Source organism: Medicago sativa, chromosome 6 (genome assembly GCF_051527215.1).
Source record: "Medicago sativa cultivar Bolivia chromosome 6, Bolivia_mono, whole genome shotgun sequence".
NCBI classification, from domain to species: Eukaryota; Viridiplantae; Streptophyta; class Magnoliopsida; order Fabales; family Fabaceae; genus Medicago; species Medicago sativa.
In genome coordinates, this window is record NC_140754.1 from 3533826 (window position 1) to 3550640 (window position 16815).

General features: G+C 29.6%; 1 long non-coding RNA gene across 1 annotated transcript; it reads right to left on the minus strand.

Annotated features, from left to right (window-relative positions):
- Window positions 1-11529: 11529 nt before the first annotated feature.
- LOC146912105 (uncharacterized) lies at window positions 11530-13927 on the minus strand. Its single transcript, XR_015014157.1, has 4 exons — window positions 13698-13927; window positions 13523-13586; window positions 12677-12837; window positions 11530-11715 (listed from the first exon to the last, which is right to left on the minus strand). It is a non-coding gene; the product is annotated as an uncharacterized LOC146912105 (long non-coding RNA).
- Between the last annotated feature and the right edge of the window lie 2888 nt (window positions 13928-16815).

Here is a 16815-nt window from a genome sequence, read left to right on the forward strand (position 1 = left end):
AAGTTCTTAAAAACTCTGCATAATGGATTATAAAAATGAGGGGGAGCATTAAAATAAATTTTCAAGCTCTGTTGTTCTTCATATATATAATCAAAATCCTTAATCCTAAATCATAGGTTTATCATCTTCAAAAAGGGGGAGATTGTTGAGGCAAAATCCCTAAATAATTTTAAAGATAATAAACCAATATGATTAAAGAATTAATGGACTTTGATTATTTCCTTGGTATTTAACTTGTGCTCTTGAGTGTTTTACTAAGACAGGAACAAGGCTTAAATCATACCAAGAATCAAGAAATCAAAGGACATTTGAATTCAAGATCTAACACTGAGATCAGAAAGTTAGATCAGAATGTTGCTCAGAGATCAGAATGTTCGCACAAGAGATCAGAAGGTTGCTTCTACACAAGCCCAGAATCTCAAGAACATGGATCAAGGTCATGCAAGACACATGTGACATAAATAAATGTCAAGAGAAGTACTTTTGCATGGATCAATCAAGCAATAAAGGCATATACAAGGATTATGTCAAAAAGGATACTTTATGTTCATTTAAGACTATGAACATTAAAGTCCTAGGAATATTCCACAAGGGAATATCATCCTAGATGTTATATTTACTACTCTTCATTGTGTTTCACTATTAGGATTTGATTACATCAAATGGTAGTCTTACAAATCATCCTAAGTGAAACAAATGGAACATTCTGATGATCAGAATGTTCAGCTAAGCACAGGCCTACTTTATGAACAGTACAGTAGGTAAAAAGCAAAAGTAAAAGCAAAGCAAATCTATCTTGCTCAATCAGAGATAGACACGTATGAGAGTTGGTACAGAACAAGGACCACACAATCTCTCAAAGCCTGTGTATGAAGATGCAGAATCCCACTATATCCTCCTGCACCAAGTTCCAAGGCAGATCTGGCAACTGAACTTTCTGAAGTATGAAGCAAAGTCCATACTTTGGTTATTGCCCAGAAATTCATATGAAAAGCAAATGACACGCCCAGAACTTCATATGTTCATTCATATATGATGAACCCAGATGAAGAACATGATGAACCCAGATGAAGATCATCATGAACGCAACAACATTCTGAAGTTCATCAGAGATCAGAATGTTTGCCCAGAATTTCAAGTAAAAGCTTGTGGGACCCAGGACACATGGCATAACACCATTGGACACCCCACAACGGCTATTTGAGCCCAAGGACTCTATAAATACAGTTCAAAGGCTCAGCATTACTCGCACCATTTGCAAAGCATACAAGAAAACAACTCTGATTTTGTTTGAAGCTCTTGCAAACTGAAATTGATCAATCTCTAAGGCTTTCATTACTTAGTGCAAATCAATACTCCTTGTTATCTCTAAGATAACTCCTTTCTCTTCTTCCTCCTCTGTTTGATTCACAAACATTCAACTTCCATATAAATTGTAACTAAGTCTCATCTAGCTTTAGGGGTACTAAAGTGTTAGTTTGAGCAAAGGTTGTAAAAGTCTAAGTGGGTAACTTAGCAAGAAGGTGCAAGCCTGCTGAGGCTTAGAGAATACAGGATTGTAATTGTTCAGGTGAACAAAGATTGTAAGGTGCAGGACTTGAGAGGTTATCTCAAGCATCATAGTGGAAACTCTCACAAGATTGTGAGGAGAGGACTAGCCCACATTGGGTGAACCTCTATAAATCTCTGTGTGTTCTTTCTTTCTTCCTTATACTCTTTAATTTCAGTATACACAACACACACCATCACATTTACTTTATTAATCAGTTTCTGTGTATGAACTTCAGAACGTTCTGAGTTCAGAAAGTTAACTTAACCATTCCAAGTAAACTACTTGAGAATAACTTTTAAGTTTCAGGATAATTTTTAAAGGGTCACAATTCAAACCCCCCCTTTCTTGTGACTATTTTATCTACTTCACATTCATCACCCTAATAATATCTTTAATGAAAGCGATATTACTCCATAACATCCCTATTATAGGAAAAAATTAAATTTTAGATTCATTCAATCAATAAATGATCTATGATATATATTTAATTTTTTTTCTTATAATAGAAACTATAGAAAGTGTTATGAAAATATCATATTATATTTAATGTTGAGCGAGCTCTACTATTTAACTCACTCGCCTCAAACATCAAACCAACCTTATATCTCTTTTAGAATATTTGGTTTTATCTTAAAAACTCACTCGCCTCAAACATCAAACCAACCTTATATCTCTTTTAGAATATTTGGTTTTATCTTAAAAAAATGGTTAAAAGTAAGTTTACATAACAAATGACGGGGACTCAATGACGACAATGTAAAATTATTTTACACCATCAAATTGGCTTGGCGATAATATAATATGTAAATGCTAAATAAAGTGATAATATAATTTAACTTGCATTTAATATCGATTTAATATGTAAATGCTAAATAAAGTGATAATATAATTTTTATAAAATTGAATCCCCGTATGCCCCGACAACTAATCAAATTGACTTAGCAAATTATGAAACACTTCAGTGTCAATTGAACATATACGTTAGTGATTGACGATATTCTATGTTCTAAACTCTCATTCTGAATTTGGTGTTATTTTATTCATTTGTAGAGCATCTTTACAATTATATATAAACTTTAGTATACGCATATGTTTGGTTCAGCTTTTACACCATCAAAAACACTTATAGTAGACTCAAATGTGAAAACTAACAATTTCAACATGTTTGGTTCAACTTCTCAAAATCAATTCTCATTTAAGTTAGTGATTAACGATATTCACGATGTTCTAAACTCTCATTCCAAATTTGGTGCTATTGTATCCGCTTGTAGAACATCTTTACAATTATATCCAAACTTTAGTATAAGTAAAACTGCTAATTTGTTAGCAATGACGTCAATGTTATATGTTAGTCATCACGTTTTTAACTATGTATCATCATGTATTGAAAAGACTATTTTGAATAAAATGAGTTGAGTTAGTTTCTTTTAACAGAATCTTTATATAATTAAAAGGACTCAAATTCTTGCTTAAAAAAAAAGGACTCAAATTCAATTTAATGTGAATGTGATTTTAATTTTTGCAATAAGTGGTTAGAATCACGCTATCACATCACATTAATCTTGAATTGACGTTAGCCACCAATAGGGTGTATTTATGTATTTGGAGTATACATATTTTGGAGAATGAACTACATTTGGCAACTTTTGTCGAGACCGTTATTTTATTTTTTTATTTTTTTTGGTACAAACCGTTATTTTATTTTTAATCCCCGTAATTAGAATTTGTTCACCTTCAGTTGGAACATCTCGTTTTTGGTAACAAAGGGGAGAATAGAGAAAAGGAGGGGAGAATAGAGAAAAGGGAAAGAAAATAAAATGAAGAAGCGACCCTAACTAGATTTGAACGAACTCAACGTTCATGACATCTACTAAAAGAATAGATGACATATCAGGGGGTGGTTTTATGGAAGACAACAAAATCACTGTCACTTAGAACACCCTACTTAACTAAAAAGTCAACTGCAGCATTACCTTCACGCAAAGTATGTATAAAGTAACTAAATCTTTAATCAGAAGTTGTTTGATAACTCATATCAAATTTCCGCATCTGTGAAACACGTTCAAACCTTTTTGAACAAGGTCAACCTTCCTAAGTGAAATCATAATCAAGTCGGAACATCCAACTCTAGAAATCAAATTAATTTCTTTTTCTAAGATAGAGTCATGATGTGTACTCTCAACACTACCATGGTCATAATTTTGAAATCATAATCAAGTAGGAGCAACAAAACAACCGTACTATTTTTTCAACACCCTAAAAATAATTAATGCAAGAGAAGAAGACAAAAAATAGAGATATTTCAACAATTGTTTATGAATATTCTCTAAAAAAAAAAACAATTGTTTATGAATATAAAAATTTAAAATCAAAGGGCCGGCTCGATTTGAGGAATATAAGCCGGCTGGAGGAAGGATGAATTGAATGAACTCAATCAATATTAAGACCTTGAATAAAAAATAATGAAATTAAAATGTTTCGTGTGTCAGAAGATCGACAAAATATTAAGAATATTCAGATTAATATTATGAAATCTCCTAGCATATAAGTGTGATAGTTCATTCCTTCAAAAAAAAAGTGTGATAGTTCTAGTTAGAATCTTTTTGATTTTTTTAATTTGACTGGAGTAAGAAAAATATAGAACTTATCACTTTCATCTACATGGCTACACCTGAAGTTTGTGGACTCTATCATTCGATATATATCAATTTTTTTTAAATTAATTCTACAATTGGCAGCCCTTCTACCATATTTTATTAAATAAATTATTGGAGTCCAAGTTTTAATATAGGTTGTTGGTTGCAGGGGCATCGTTGAGAGTACATGATGATAAATGAATTTATGGTTTTTTTTCCAAATATTTGGATGTGACATTTTTATAATTGATAATGAGGACATGAGTGTGAATAAGTTATGTTAAGTTTTGCAAGACACCGGTCTTGTCTGCTTTGAAAATGTCAAACATGAATCCAACCCTACTTTACTATAGATCATAAATTTATTTTGAAGGTCTGGATTAGTTTTTTTTTTTAAATTTTTTTAAAAGATTAATGAAAATTTTATATGATTGCACCAAATTTCAAAAGGCGGAGGGACCTTCCTTCAAAAAAAAAGGGGGAGGGACCAATGTTGGAAAATTTCAAAAATTTAGAAGGACTAATTTTTTGAAATAATGTGTGGACCATTTTAATAAATTTTAATAATTTTAAAATTTATACGAATCAATTTGTAAAATTAAAAAATATAAGGAACGATTTAAAAAAGAAAAAAGGAAGGACTAATATGTAAACTTTTGAAATTTGTACTTTATAGAGTAAAGGGAGGAATTTCAATTTTTTAATTTTTTGGAAGTATATTTTTTTTTTGAATAAATTTAGTTGCGACTAAGTACTTCGTAAAATCTGTTCATTTTAAAATTTCTCTAAATTTTTCGTCTAAACAATGAAATTTACACTTAAAATAGTTTAAATTATCCTTTAAATTTGAACTATTTAAAAAAATCATCTAAATTAGTACACTTTAAAATTAATCTTTATGGTCATGTTAACTAGTGTCTTTGAAACACTAGTTAAGAAAGTAAAAAATAGAAATTGCTTATTGAAAACAACAATTTTTTGACTTTCGAAACACTAGTTAAGAAAGTAAAAAATAGAAATTGCTTATTGAAAACAACAATTTTTTGACTTTCAAAAAGTTAAATATACCATTTTTCACAACTTTTTAATATAATATTTTGATGTTTGTTTCTTAACTAGTGAAACATAAACATTCTTTAACATTTTCCTAATCGTTATTTCAATTGTATAGAAATGTGTAACTTAATCTATTAAATTTTAGAATTTTTCATTCAAGATATCTCACAAAAATCAAACTTAAACATTCTTGCTAAAAGTACATAGTATATCTACATTTGTCTCATTTGAGTTTCACAAAACATAAAAATTAATCTTGTACATTTACGTGCGAAGGATACCTAATTGACACACAAAATATCCAGCTTAACCAAACTCCAAATCCAAAAAGGAGAAGGGAAAGTTACCATAGTCAGCTTATCACTAATATTTAACGGTAGTTAGAGATGATAATAATTAATAGCATCGTCACCTTTAATTGCAACACTATATTCTCAATGAAGATATTCTTTATCAACTTGATGATAATGCCAAATGTTATGTCCATGTCTGATTTAGTGGCACCTTGTACCCTTTTTGGGCTCCAAAAATGACTATGTGGGTCCCTTTAGGGAAAGGTCTAACTGTGCTGTTCAAATTTTGACCATGTGCCTTTTTGTTGACCAGAGGGTAACTGTTTTTTTCCTCACAAATTCATAACACATGTTATGCAGCATGCATGCATCGACCAAAGAATTTAATGTATCATTTTTGTGGATGGCTTATTGAGATCTTTTTTTTGGGTAGGAGGATTATTGAAAATCTTACTATTATTATTATTATTATTCAAATTTTCATAAATTTAAGAGAAAATAGGGCATATGATGCTAGGGTAAATTACTTCTACATTAACATCTAATTCAATGGTTTAGATACATTTTACATATATTTTAAAAATGACGATATAGAAAGGCTTGTGTGATAATATGATGAGTTTTGTTGGATGTTGATGTAAAATTAACCAAAGTGGATGAATATTTTTTTGTTGTTGTAAAGGCTCGAAGTGTTAAAAAAATAGAAATAAACCTAATCATTAATCAAGTGACATTATGACTTTTATGTTTACAAATAAATATTGTACCATGTGGTAAAAGGATTAGCTCTATTGCCATGATGATAAACACCAAAAAAGTCCAAACAAACACGAATTATAGCATAGGAGAAAGGGGAAGTTATGTTTGGTTAATTTTTATCACACCAATCATGATTTTGCTTCCAAAATCGTGTTAGACAAACTGAAAAATAAAAATCAACTCTTTGACAAATGGAAATTTCGTATTGATTTATTATAATTAAGCTATTATTATAAACACACATCACTTTACTCTCCAACTCATTATTTTCAACTAAATCAACTTTGCAAAAACTCACTCAAGCACACAAATTTTGCCAATAATAACAAGCAGAATAATCTTCATTTTTCCTCAAAAACTCACCTTAACCATTAGTTTATTCCTCTAGTTTTCTTTCAATTTACAACATGTTATGGTTTTAAATTCAGTTTTGAAAACACATCAACATTAAAAAATCTAGCGAGAGTTTTACTGTCTATTGTAGTTATACCCAACTCGAAAAAACTAATATAGTTACGCATAAAGATAGATGATATTTTTTATAAAAAAACAAGCAATGTCTAAACATTACATTTATGTTTAACCTTTTTCTTTTCTTTCTTTTTTTGAAGACAACAATCATCACATAACTTGCCTCTGCCTTGTACACATAAAAAAGTTAAAAAGTAGAAAGAATAGGGATTAGATTTTTCAAGAAAAAGCCAAAAAATAAAAGGAACTTTACTTCTTTTTAAAGTTTAATGATAATTGGGATTTGATATGGAGGCAAAGCAAGGCAATTCGAGCATAAATACACCCAAAACTTGAGAGGCCATTGACATTCACAAGATTGGAGATAAAGGAAAAGTGGTCTCTCAAATAGACAAGTAAGCCATTGAGAGGGCCATGTGTAATTGAATTGTACAAAAACTATTAACATTTTTGTAGCAAAAAATACAGCCACTTGTCCCAATTGTTTAAATTCAGATTGTTTATAGTTCTAGTCTCACGCATTCACACAGTTAGTACATGAACGGTTCATATTTTATACTAGCCAGGTATTTTGGTTTTGAAAATTTTCTTTCAAGTTTCCTAAAAAAAAAAAATTCTTCCAAGTTATTTAAATACCTGAAATTAATGACTAATTTTGAATTTTACTTTTGTGTTAAGCTTTCGATTTCAAAGAAAATAGTCTCTAACAATCAGGAGTTCGACTTTGTGATAAATGTAACCTTCTCAAGATTTCAATTTCAATTCTTTTCACATTCACAAATAAACCCCCCCTTGGATGAGAATGAAATCACATTATTAATTAGTGTCACTTTCACTTATCTCCCACTTTATAATACTACTTATAAGAAGCCATGCTTTTCTTATCTCATCTCCCAAATCTCTTATACTAAATTATTTTAATCAAGTCCAAATCACTATAAAAATGATAGAGCAGAAAAAAGCAATCACTAAAGCGATTTTGGCCATAAACTTTAATTGGGGTTGGTATAATAGAAGAATAGTGGTGGGGTTAGTTTATTTTTTTGGGTGGTTTATTTTATGTCTTACTATAAATTTGGTGATTGGTTCCATTAGGTTACTTATAATAAACAAAATCGTATTCTAATGGTATATATAAAATATAAAATACCTAATAAGTATTCTATGGGACCCATTATGGTCAAGAATGAGTATATTAAAATTGAAATTAATATTTGAGCAAGTAGCTTACAAATATTGATTGATTAAGACAAACAAGCCACTCAAAGACGTGTGGTTCCATCACACTACACACGTAACTTTCTTCACAAATTGCTTGTGAGATATGATGAGTGGTGAAGGGTAAAACTTCTCGAGGTTTCTTGAAGATTAATGTGAAAAATGTGCATGCCACGTGTAGCATGTTTTACGTATAGAATTTAAATACTTTGTTCTACGTACGTGGTTATTATAATCATGTTCAGTGCAGCTGCAAAAGTAGAAGGATTTTTCGGTAGAACTGAAATTCAATAAAATGCTATGATTTATTCATAAAATTCAAACTTCTTTAGATCATACTATTCAGAATAAGAAATTTAGAAGAGAATATTCTTTTATCTAATTTGAAATGCACTGAAAATGAAAAGAAAAGTTCGTTGATACCCTCAAATTTTATTTGATAAACATCCTCCGATAACTTAAATTAATTTTAAAATAGTTAATACTATTAAATAAGACTCTCTCCGTCCCATTTATAAGATAAAATTGATAACCAAAAATTAATGTATTTAATTCAAAATTTGTTTCAAATACACCAACTTATGTTTTTATTTATATTTTAGGACGGAAGGAGTACACTCTTGACCCAATTCTTTCAATATATTACATAATTGAATGATAAGTATTCAACAAAACTCCATACAATGGAAATATATTCAGCAATAGAAAAACCTCCGTTAAAACACAAGCACACTTTAACCTACCATATTGATTTCACACAATTTATCAAGAGAATTTTTGAGAATGGAATACATCAATAACTGAATTATATTACCGATTGTGAATATGAATTATATCAATCTAAGTGGGTGGGATAGTTCATATAGAACTTTGATATAACTTTAAATTAGATGCGCACTCTCTAAATGAAGGTGGACCTAAATCTTTCAAATTAGTCGGCCCTTAAATCGAATAATGAGGTCGAAGACAATTCTAACATGGTTATGACTAACTAACCACAATACTCCACAAGCGCATTGACAAGCCTTTTAATTTTTAACATGCTTCTGTTCATAATTAATTCTCCTGATCTTCCTATCACTACAAGAAATATGACATATTGACAAGGATTTTGACAGGGGTTTGAAACCCCTGGGAAATTTGCCAGGGAAAATGCCAAGGACAACACCTGGCATTAAACACAAGGGTTTGCCCTCGCAAAACCCCTCACTTTTTGCAAGGCGGGAAAATAATTGGTTTGAATATTCAAATTGTTAAATTCGATCTGCCAAAAGCTGACAAAGTTGTCCTTGGACAGACGAAAAACAGGGCCCAACCGAGGGGTTGCCCCTGGCAAACGGTAAAAAGCTGTAAAAAAAAAACAAGTTGACTAGACACATGATTGAAGTGTAATTATGAGGGGTAAGTTCTCAAATTACCCCTATGTATATATCGCTGCTATATATTAAGCTAGCAACACCATTCTTCTTTCCTTCACACAAAATATTTTCTCTACTGCACCAATTTCCTCCATTCCTTACTGCAATTTCTACTTCCCCTATTTACTTCAATCTTCTCACTTTTCTCTAAGAAAATCTTAAGAAGCTTCAATATTATGGTATATAAACTCTCTTAATTATTTATTTATAATTTTGTTTTATTAATGTTTCTACTTCATTTTGAACTATATATTTTCTTTGTTGTCAGCGTTATGTCAAAGCCAATTCTTTGTTGTTGAATACATGTTTAATTATAGTCATATTAGAATGACAAAAAAAATGGGTCCAACAATAAGCTTTCAAGCCTATACTGTCTTCTTCTTTTTTCAACCTCGAACTGCTTTTTATTTTAAAAAAAAATTAGAGCTATTTTAACTTTATTTTACAGAAAACTATTTATATTTGAAAATTTAAAACTATTTTTTTTAAATGTATAGAAAACTGTTTTTAAATACTATTTATTTTAGTTTTTAAAATTTTAAATGTATTTTATTGTAGAGAAAAGGTTTTTTAAAACTGTTTATTTTTTAAAAACTGTTTTTAATTTTTTTTATGTAGAAAAAACGGCTTTTTAATATAGTGTAATAAAAATCTTTTCTTTTCTTTTAATTAAAACGGTTTTTAATACTCATTATAATAAAACTATTTACAATCTAATGAATAAATAGGTATAAATTCACTACATGTTGCGTTAAAAAAACTGTTTTTAAATAAATCTGTTTTTTTATTTATTTTCAAGTTAAAAATAAAGTATATGAATAATTAATTATATTTAAAAAACAATTTTAAATCAATTTTAGTAATTATGATGATATTTGAAACAATTAATTATATTTTAAAAACAAATTTATTTATTATTTAAATTAAATTTTATTTATTAAAATGATTTTTGAAACAATAATTGTATTTCAAAAACAACTTTAAAAAAATTCGATTTTTTAATTAATTTAAATACATATTATTAATTAGAATTATTATAAAAACATTTAATTAATTATTAAAAAATCAGTTTAAAAAATAAAACCTTTTTTTAAAAAAATTAATATACCATTTGACAGTGGTTATACCCCTCGCAAAGGCCTTGGCTGAAGTTACCCTGCTGATTTGACATTTCGTCAGTCAGCAGTCAAGTCTGAACAGACTGCAAAGTCAGATCAGACCTGCATAGTTGCAGACAAAAGTGACGAATTTTGCCAGGGAATAAGACAGGGCTTTAGTGACGCAGTTTGCCAGGGGTTTGACCCCACGTTTTTGTCCCAGGGGTGTAACCCCTCACTAATTGTTTGCGACGAGGTGTTTTGTGAGTGTTTCTGCCCCTGACAAATTCCCTCACAAATGTCCCTTTTCCCAGGGATTCTGTCCTTTTCTCAGGGATTTTGCCCCTGGCAAAATGCAATGTTTCTTGTAGTGTATCTTCTTTACATTATGTTTATATATAGAGAGGTGTCACTTCATACACTAATAAACTATGTGTTTGCTGGTTTACCTAGACACAAAGCCCTTAAACTTCATGAAAACTTCACCTTCCTTTTATATAAACACATGTAAATTCATCGTTGTGTAGTTAATGTGAGTTAGAAGTCTTGCTTTAAGTAGAAAAATGGATGTTGAAGAATATATCACTGAGAAAACTTATAAATCAAATGTCTTTAAGGTTTTTGATTAAGATGTACACTACACCATTTATCCTCTTAAGCAACAGTTAAAAAGCGTAGCCAGAACTGTGAAAATCGTTGCCTAAAAGAATAGGGGACGTTTTTAAGGCGTCTCCTGTTCGAGCGTCGCCTATTGTCTAAGGGGACGTTTTTTCAGGCTCTTTGGGCACAGTTTTAGAAAACGTCGCCTGAACCTTTGGAATAGGGGACGCTTTTTTATGTCATTTCAGGCAACAATTTTTAACTGTTGCCATAGGGGGCTACGATTATAAAATGTCCCCTTTGATAGAAATAGAAAAAAAAAACAAAAATTAGTATAAAAGGCTAATAGGAGACATTTTTCGAAAGTACTCAGATTTTTTTTACAATAATTGTGTAAATATAATCAATTATAACTTCTAAAAAATTGAATTTAAACACATATCCATAAAAGTTGTTACAATAAACTTGAGTTAAAATATTCATTCTTGATACATGAGTTAACACATGATAATAAAGAAAATGTCTTAAAATACATGTCTTAAAATTCTACATCATCTATGTTGTCTTCTTAAAATTCATCATTTACGCCGTCTTTTTCATCTTCTTCATTGATACCTAGAAGCAAAAAAGAGTAAAACAAAATTACATCAACCAGAGATAGTATCAATTCAATGGACAATTAGAAAGTCATTAAGAGTTATACATAACACAAATAAAAACCAAGACAATAAGTAAAACACACTGAAAATATTAATGTAAAACAAGAAAACCTCTTTAACAAGAGCAATTTCCTACAAAATCTAAGTCATAAAATAATCATCATAACGATACTAGAATAATTCCACAATCTCTCAAATGAATCAACTCAACACTAAATAAATTTTCTAATAAGTTTGCTAATATTCTACAACCTTATAGTAACTACAAATAATGTAAAGACAACATGCCTAAACAAAACATTTACCGCAATCCTAATTGAACTTAGTTGATGCAGAGTATAACCTCACAACCTTCATGAACAATAACTTACAAATTAAACTCAAAAGAAGATAGCAACAACATTACTTAACAACTAATCCATCAAATACTCAAATTATTCTTATCCTTACTAAATTAAATCTCTAACACTAGTTTGAGATTCAAATCTTATTGATACTTAAGTCAAACTCATCAACAATAGTATATTAACCATAAAGTACCCACCAATATTTACTACAAAAAAATTTACAAGTTGTCAAATAACTAGATATCAACTAAAACCTCTAATAATAGTATTAATACTCTCAAACTTTTTCTCAACCATCAACAACTTCAAAGTACCCAAGATCAAGATCTTAAACACAAACTAGAAATCATTTAGTCTAAAAATACCTTGGAAAAATCCAAATCCAGAATAAAGAGAAAGTAGAAAAACTAGAGTTTAATAAAGTAACCAAAATCCTAGTAACCAATATTTTATCCAAACATCTGCCAAATTCGGATTTGAGGAAAAAAAATATTAGGGTTTCAAAAAAAAAATTGATCTTTCAAGTATTCAGAGCTTAAATTCAAAAAGTTATGAAAGGAGAACACTCACCTTTGAAAAATGAAGTTAATGGTGGCCTTAGGAACCTTAACACAGTAGTTCTGCAGACGGTGACTCCAACAATGAAGCCAATATTCTCAAATGAAGGTGACTCCAACAATCACAACAATATTTGAAAAAGAGCTTCTTAAGAAATACTCAAATGATAAGAGCTACAAAAAAGGCTATCCTCAAACACAATTCTACAACAATTACAAGCAAAACGAAACTCTCTAGATTCAAAATTCACAATTGAGACATATAAGAAGGAAAGTATATATGTAGTGAAAAAAAATCAAGACCACATAAATCCATCAACATGAACACAAATTTTCAAGGAACAAATAGAACTAACCAAAATAAAATGGTACATGTGAGAGTGATTATACTCACATTAAGTGAAAAGAACACTATCAATAAACTCAATCTTAGTTTCTTCAGTTGCTTCATTACTCAATTCAATTGTTGCAATCATCAAAATCAAACAACACAATTTGCAACAACAACAACAACAACACGTAACAGGATACAAGGAAAGGTTTGATGCGAGTCCAATACAACTCAATTTATGTCAATAACAAGTGATTTTCGGATTTGAACATGAAAGAATAAATTAGAGTCTTCTCTAAAATACAGGCTAAAGACTTCAACTCAAAACCAGAAGCAAAACATTGAAACAATTTCGATGATAAAAATTACCATTCATCAATGCTGAATTCAGATTTGGAAAATAAGGGAAAATTAAAGTTAAATAAAAATTGGGGCTTTTTTATGCAAATATACAAATGAACAATATTATGAAATTAAATAACAACAGTAGAAGGAAATCATGATGATGCTAAAAGAATAGATATTTACCTTGAAGAATAGAGCACATGACGGTGATGCCACTGTTCCGGTGCAGTGGTTGTTGATGACAGTGCTAGAAAAGGGAAAAACAATATTAGGAAAGGAAAATCTCAGTGCAAGAAAAAAGGAACATGAACAAAGAAGAAGAAGAAACCACTCATAGTTATCGGAAAAACAAGCTTACCACGGCGGAGGAAGAAAAAGGGTTGACGGAAAAAATTTCTCCTTTCATGAAATTTATTGGACCATTAGAAAGCTCTCGTCGAGGGGATAAAGAAAATGATGTTACTTTTTCCGATCTGTGAACACGGTGGCTAGGGCAGCGCCGGAAAGATGGTGACCGGTGGTTGTTTTCACGTGGGAAGAAGAAGCAGAACCAAAGCGTGCGTGTTCTGAGTTTGTGTTATTAGGAAAGAAAAGAAAAATATAACACGATATATCTAAGTCAAAATAATTAAAAAGGAAGGAAAGTATTAAAACTAAAAAATACTCTAAAACTAAATAGGTATTTTGTAAAGAAATTTATGTTTCAGAAATTTTGTAAAGAAACAAGATAGAAAAATTAAAAATAAAAATAGTAGTGTCCAATAAAATAGGAATATCTCACTAAAATATGAACATCATTATTATTTTGATTCTTTCAAAATAAAAAAAAATATTATTTTAATTTTTTTAAATTTAATCCCATTAAAATAGGAATATCTCGCTATAATAGGAACAATATTATTTATATTATATATAAAGAGAATCTATATTATATCAATGATATTTTATATAAATTTTGCGTGTAAATTTCAAACGATATTTTATATATAATTAAAATTATATGTATATATACTTGCATATATATGCAAGGTACGGTACGGGGTTCGAACCACAGACACCACAAAAATAAAATTATAAGTATAGATATTTGTGATATTTAAAGGATAAAGAAATAAAAATCAGAAATATATATATATATATATATATAAATATATATATATATAAATATATATATATACTTATATCGTGTTTGTTAAATTTTTTAATATTTAAATTTATTCTTATCTATTTTTTTAAGGAAAATTTATTCTTATCTATGTGTTTCATGTGGTATTAAATTTTAGGTATTTTTGAAAAGAGAAAAAGTTAGCCCAAAAGAGTTGAAAGAGATTATTTTCTTTATATATAGGGGGTTGCTAACTTACTTCCACCAAAAAACATGAAGGAGTAAGTTAGCAACTCTGCTCCCACTTGTTTTTTACTAAAAACTCAACTCTATCTATTAAGTTATGTTATTAGTAAATGATAAATTTGTAAATTGAACAAGAAACATGTTTCCATAAAAAATCGGATTAAACCGAATAAATTGGATTTATAACTTGGTCTCTATAAAAAAATGTGTACTTGTATTAAATTGGGTTGGATTAGATTAATCTGGATCACTCAATCACAAAAAATCAAAATCAAAACTAATGAAACTTACCAATTGTCAAAACTCATCAAAATTTACCATTATATGTGCATAATATACCTACACAAATTCATCCCGTATTTAAATAAATATTAGAAATTTATTCTAGTTTTAATAAATATGTTTAGAGAGAAACAACGATATTAAAAAAATATATATTTTAACTATAAATATAATAAATTAGAAACATTAACAAATATGTTATAATTTAAAATAAGAGTCAAATTAACTTTTTTTATATAAGAGTTAAATTAATCACTTGAATCATATGAGCAATGGTATAGTGGTTGCGTTTTCATGGTGGAATAGTTAAATATAATAGAGAAAAATTAAACTTTACCAAAAAAGTGTATGTGGTGTTTCGTTAAAGGATGCCTTGTTTGTCCTACAGGTTGCGTGTTCAACTCACAGCTATGCCAATTTTCATGTTTTTTGATGAAAAAAAAATTTGAAACACGGACAAAGGCGTGTTGACCGTGGTAGGGAAAATTTGTTTTTTGGTAAACAAGCTTTGGAGGGAAGATTGCCACCAAAAATTTGTTGTTGGTGAAATTTTTATGCAACAATCTAAAATTGTCCCCAAAAGTATTTAAGGGGACAATTAATGGTTGTCACCAAAGAAACAATAGTGTAACGCTCCAAAATCGTCCCCAAAAGTATCTAAGAGGACAATTAATGGTTGTCAAGGAAGAAATAATAGTGCAACGCTCCAAAATCGTCCCCAAAAGTATTTTAGGGGACGTTTTTCAGGGGTTGCGAAAATATTTTTGGCAACACTCATAAATCGTTGCCTTAGAGACTTTTAGGGGACAATTTTTACATGTCCCCTAAAAAAGTGTTGCCAGAGACAACAAATGGTATTGTCCAACTCTCTCGTTTGATTGTTCTTGGTTCAATGTAGATGAATCCCATACTTTCCTCGTGACCCAACAGGGGACCGACTTCTTGTGTTAGAAGTCTTTCTGACAATGGTGTTTAGGTGACGTATAGCTTCCGCGTGAGGGGGAGCATAACAAAATAATGGATGGACGCACACTACAAGGTGATATTATTGTGTATTAAGTGTGACTTAGAAATTGCAAATGTGAGTTAAAAGTTTCACGTTGAATAAAAAATAGATGTAAAGCAATATATTAGTGGCAAGAATTGATTAAAATGGATGTTTTGAAGGTTGAGAGATTGATTTTATAGACATCCGAGTTTCTTTGATGGAGATGAATGCACAATCAACAACAATTATCCTTTTCTCAAGTGGCATATTGTCGAAAATTGGTCACATCAACGTGTCTTTGATGAGTCAATGTGTCTTAAAGCCTATTACAAATACATATTTAAGTGTTTTTTTAGTTGTAATTGATGGACTAAATTGACCCATGAGAAACATAATTGATGACTAAGGGTCATGTTAACTAAGTGATTAATTTTCTTAACCAACATAGTAGTAAAACTAAAGAAAAATTGTTGTCGTGAGCTTAACTCAATTGATATCTACATTGAATAATATATGTTGAGATTGAGAGTTTAAAATCCAAACGTCCTACTCACTCACGAGGTCGATTTTTAGACTATTTGACGAAAAAACTAAAGAAGCATTCATTTTCTTAAAAAATCGATCATAAATTTTTTTAATTTGATGAAAGAACAATCTTCATTGAAAACTCACACAAATAAATGAAGTAGCTTAGATTCGAACACGATCATGACGTCTAACCTATCAGTTTTGATATTTTTTTACCTATGAAGATACTATTTTGGACAAAAAATAGATGATTATTATTGAAAGAAAGAATATTATTTTTGAATAGTGACAATCAAAGTAAAATAAAGATATTAAATAGCTAGATAG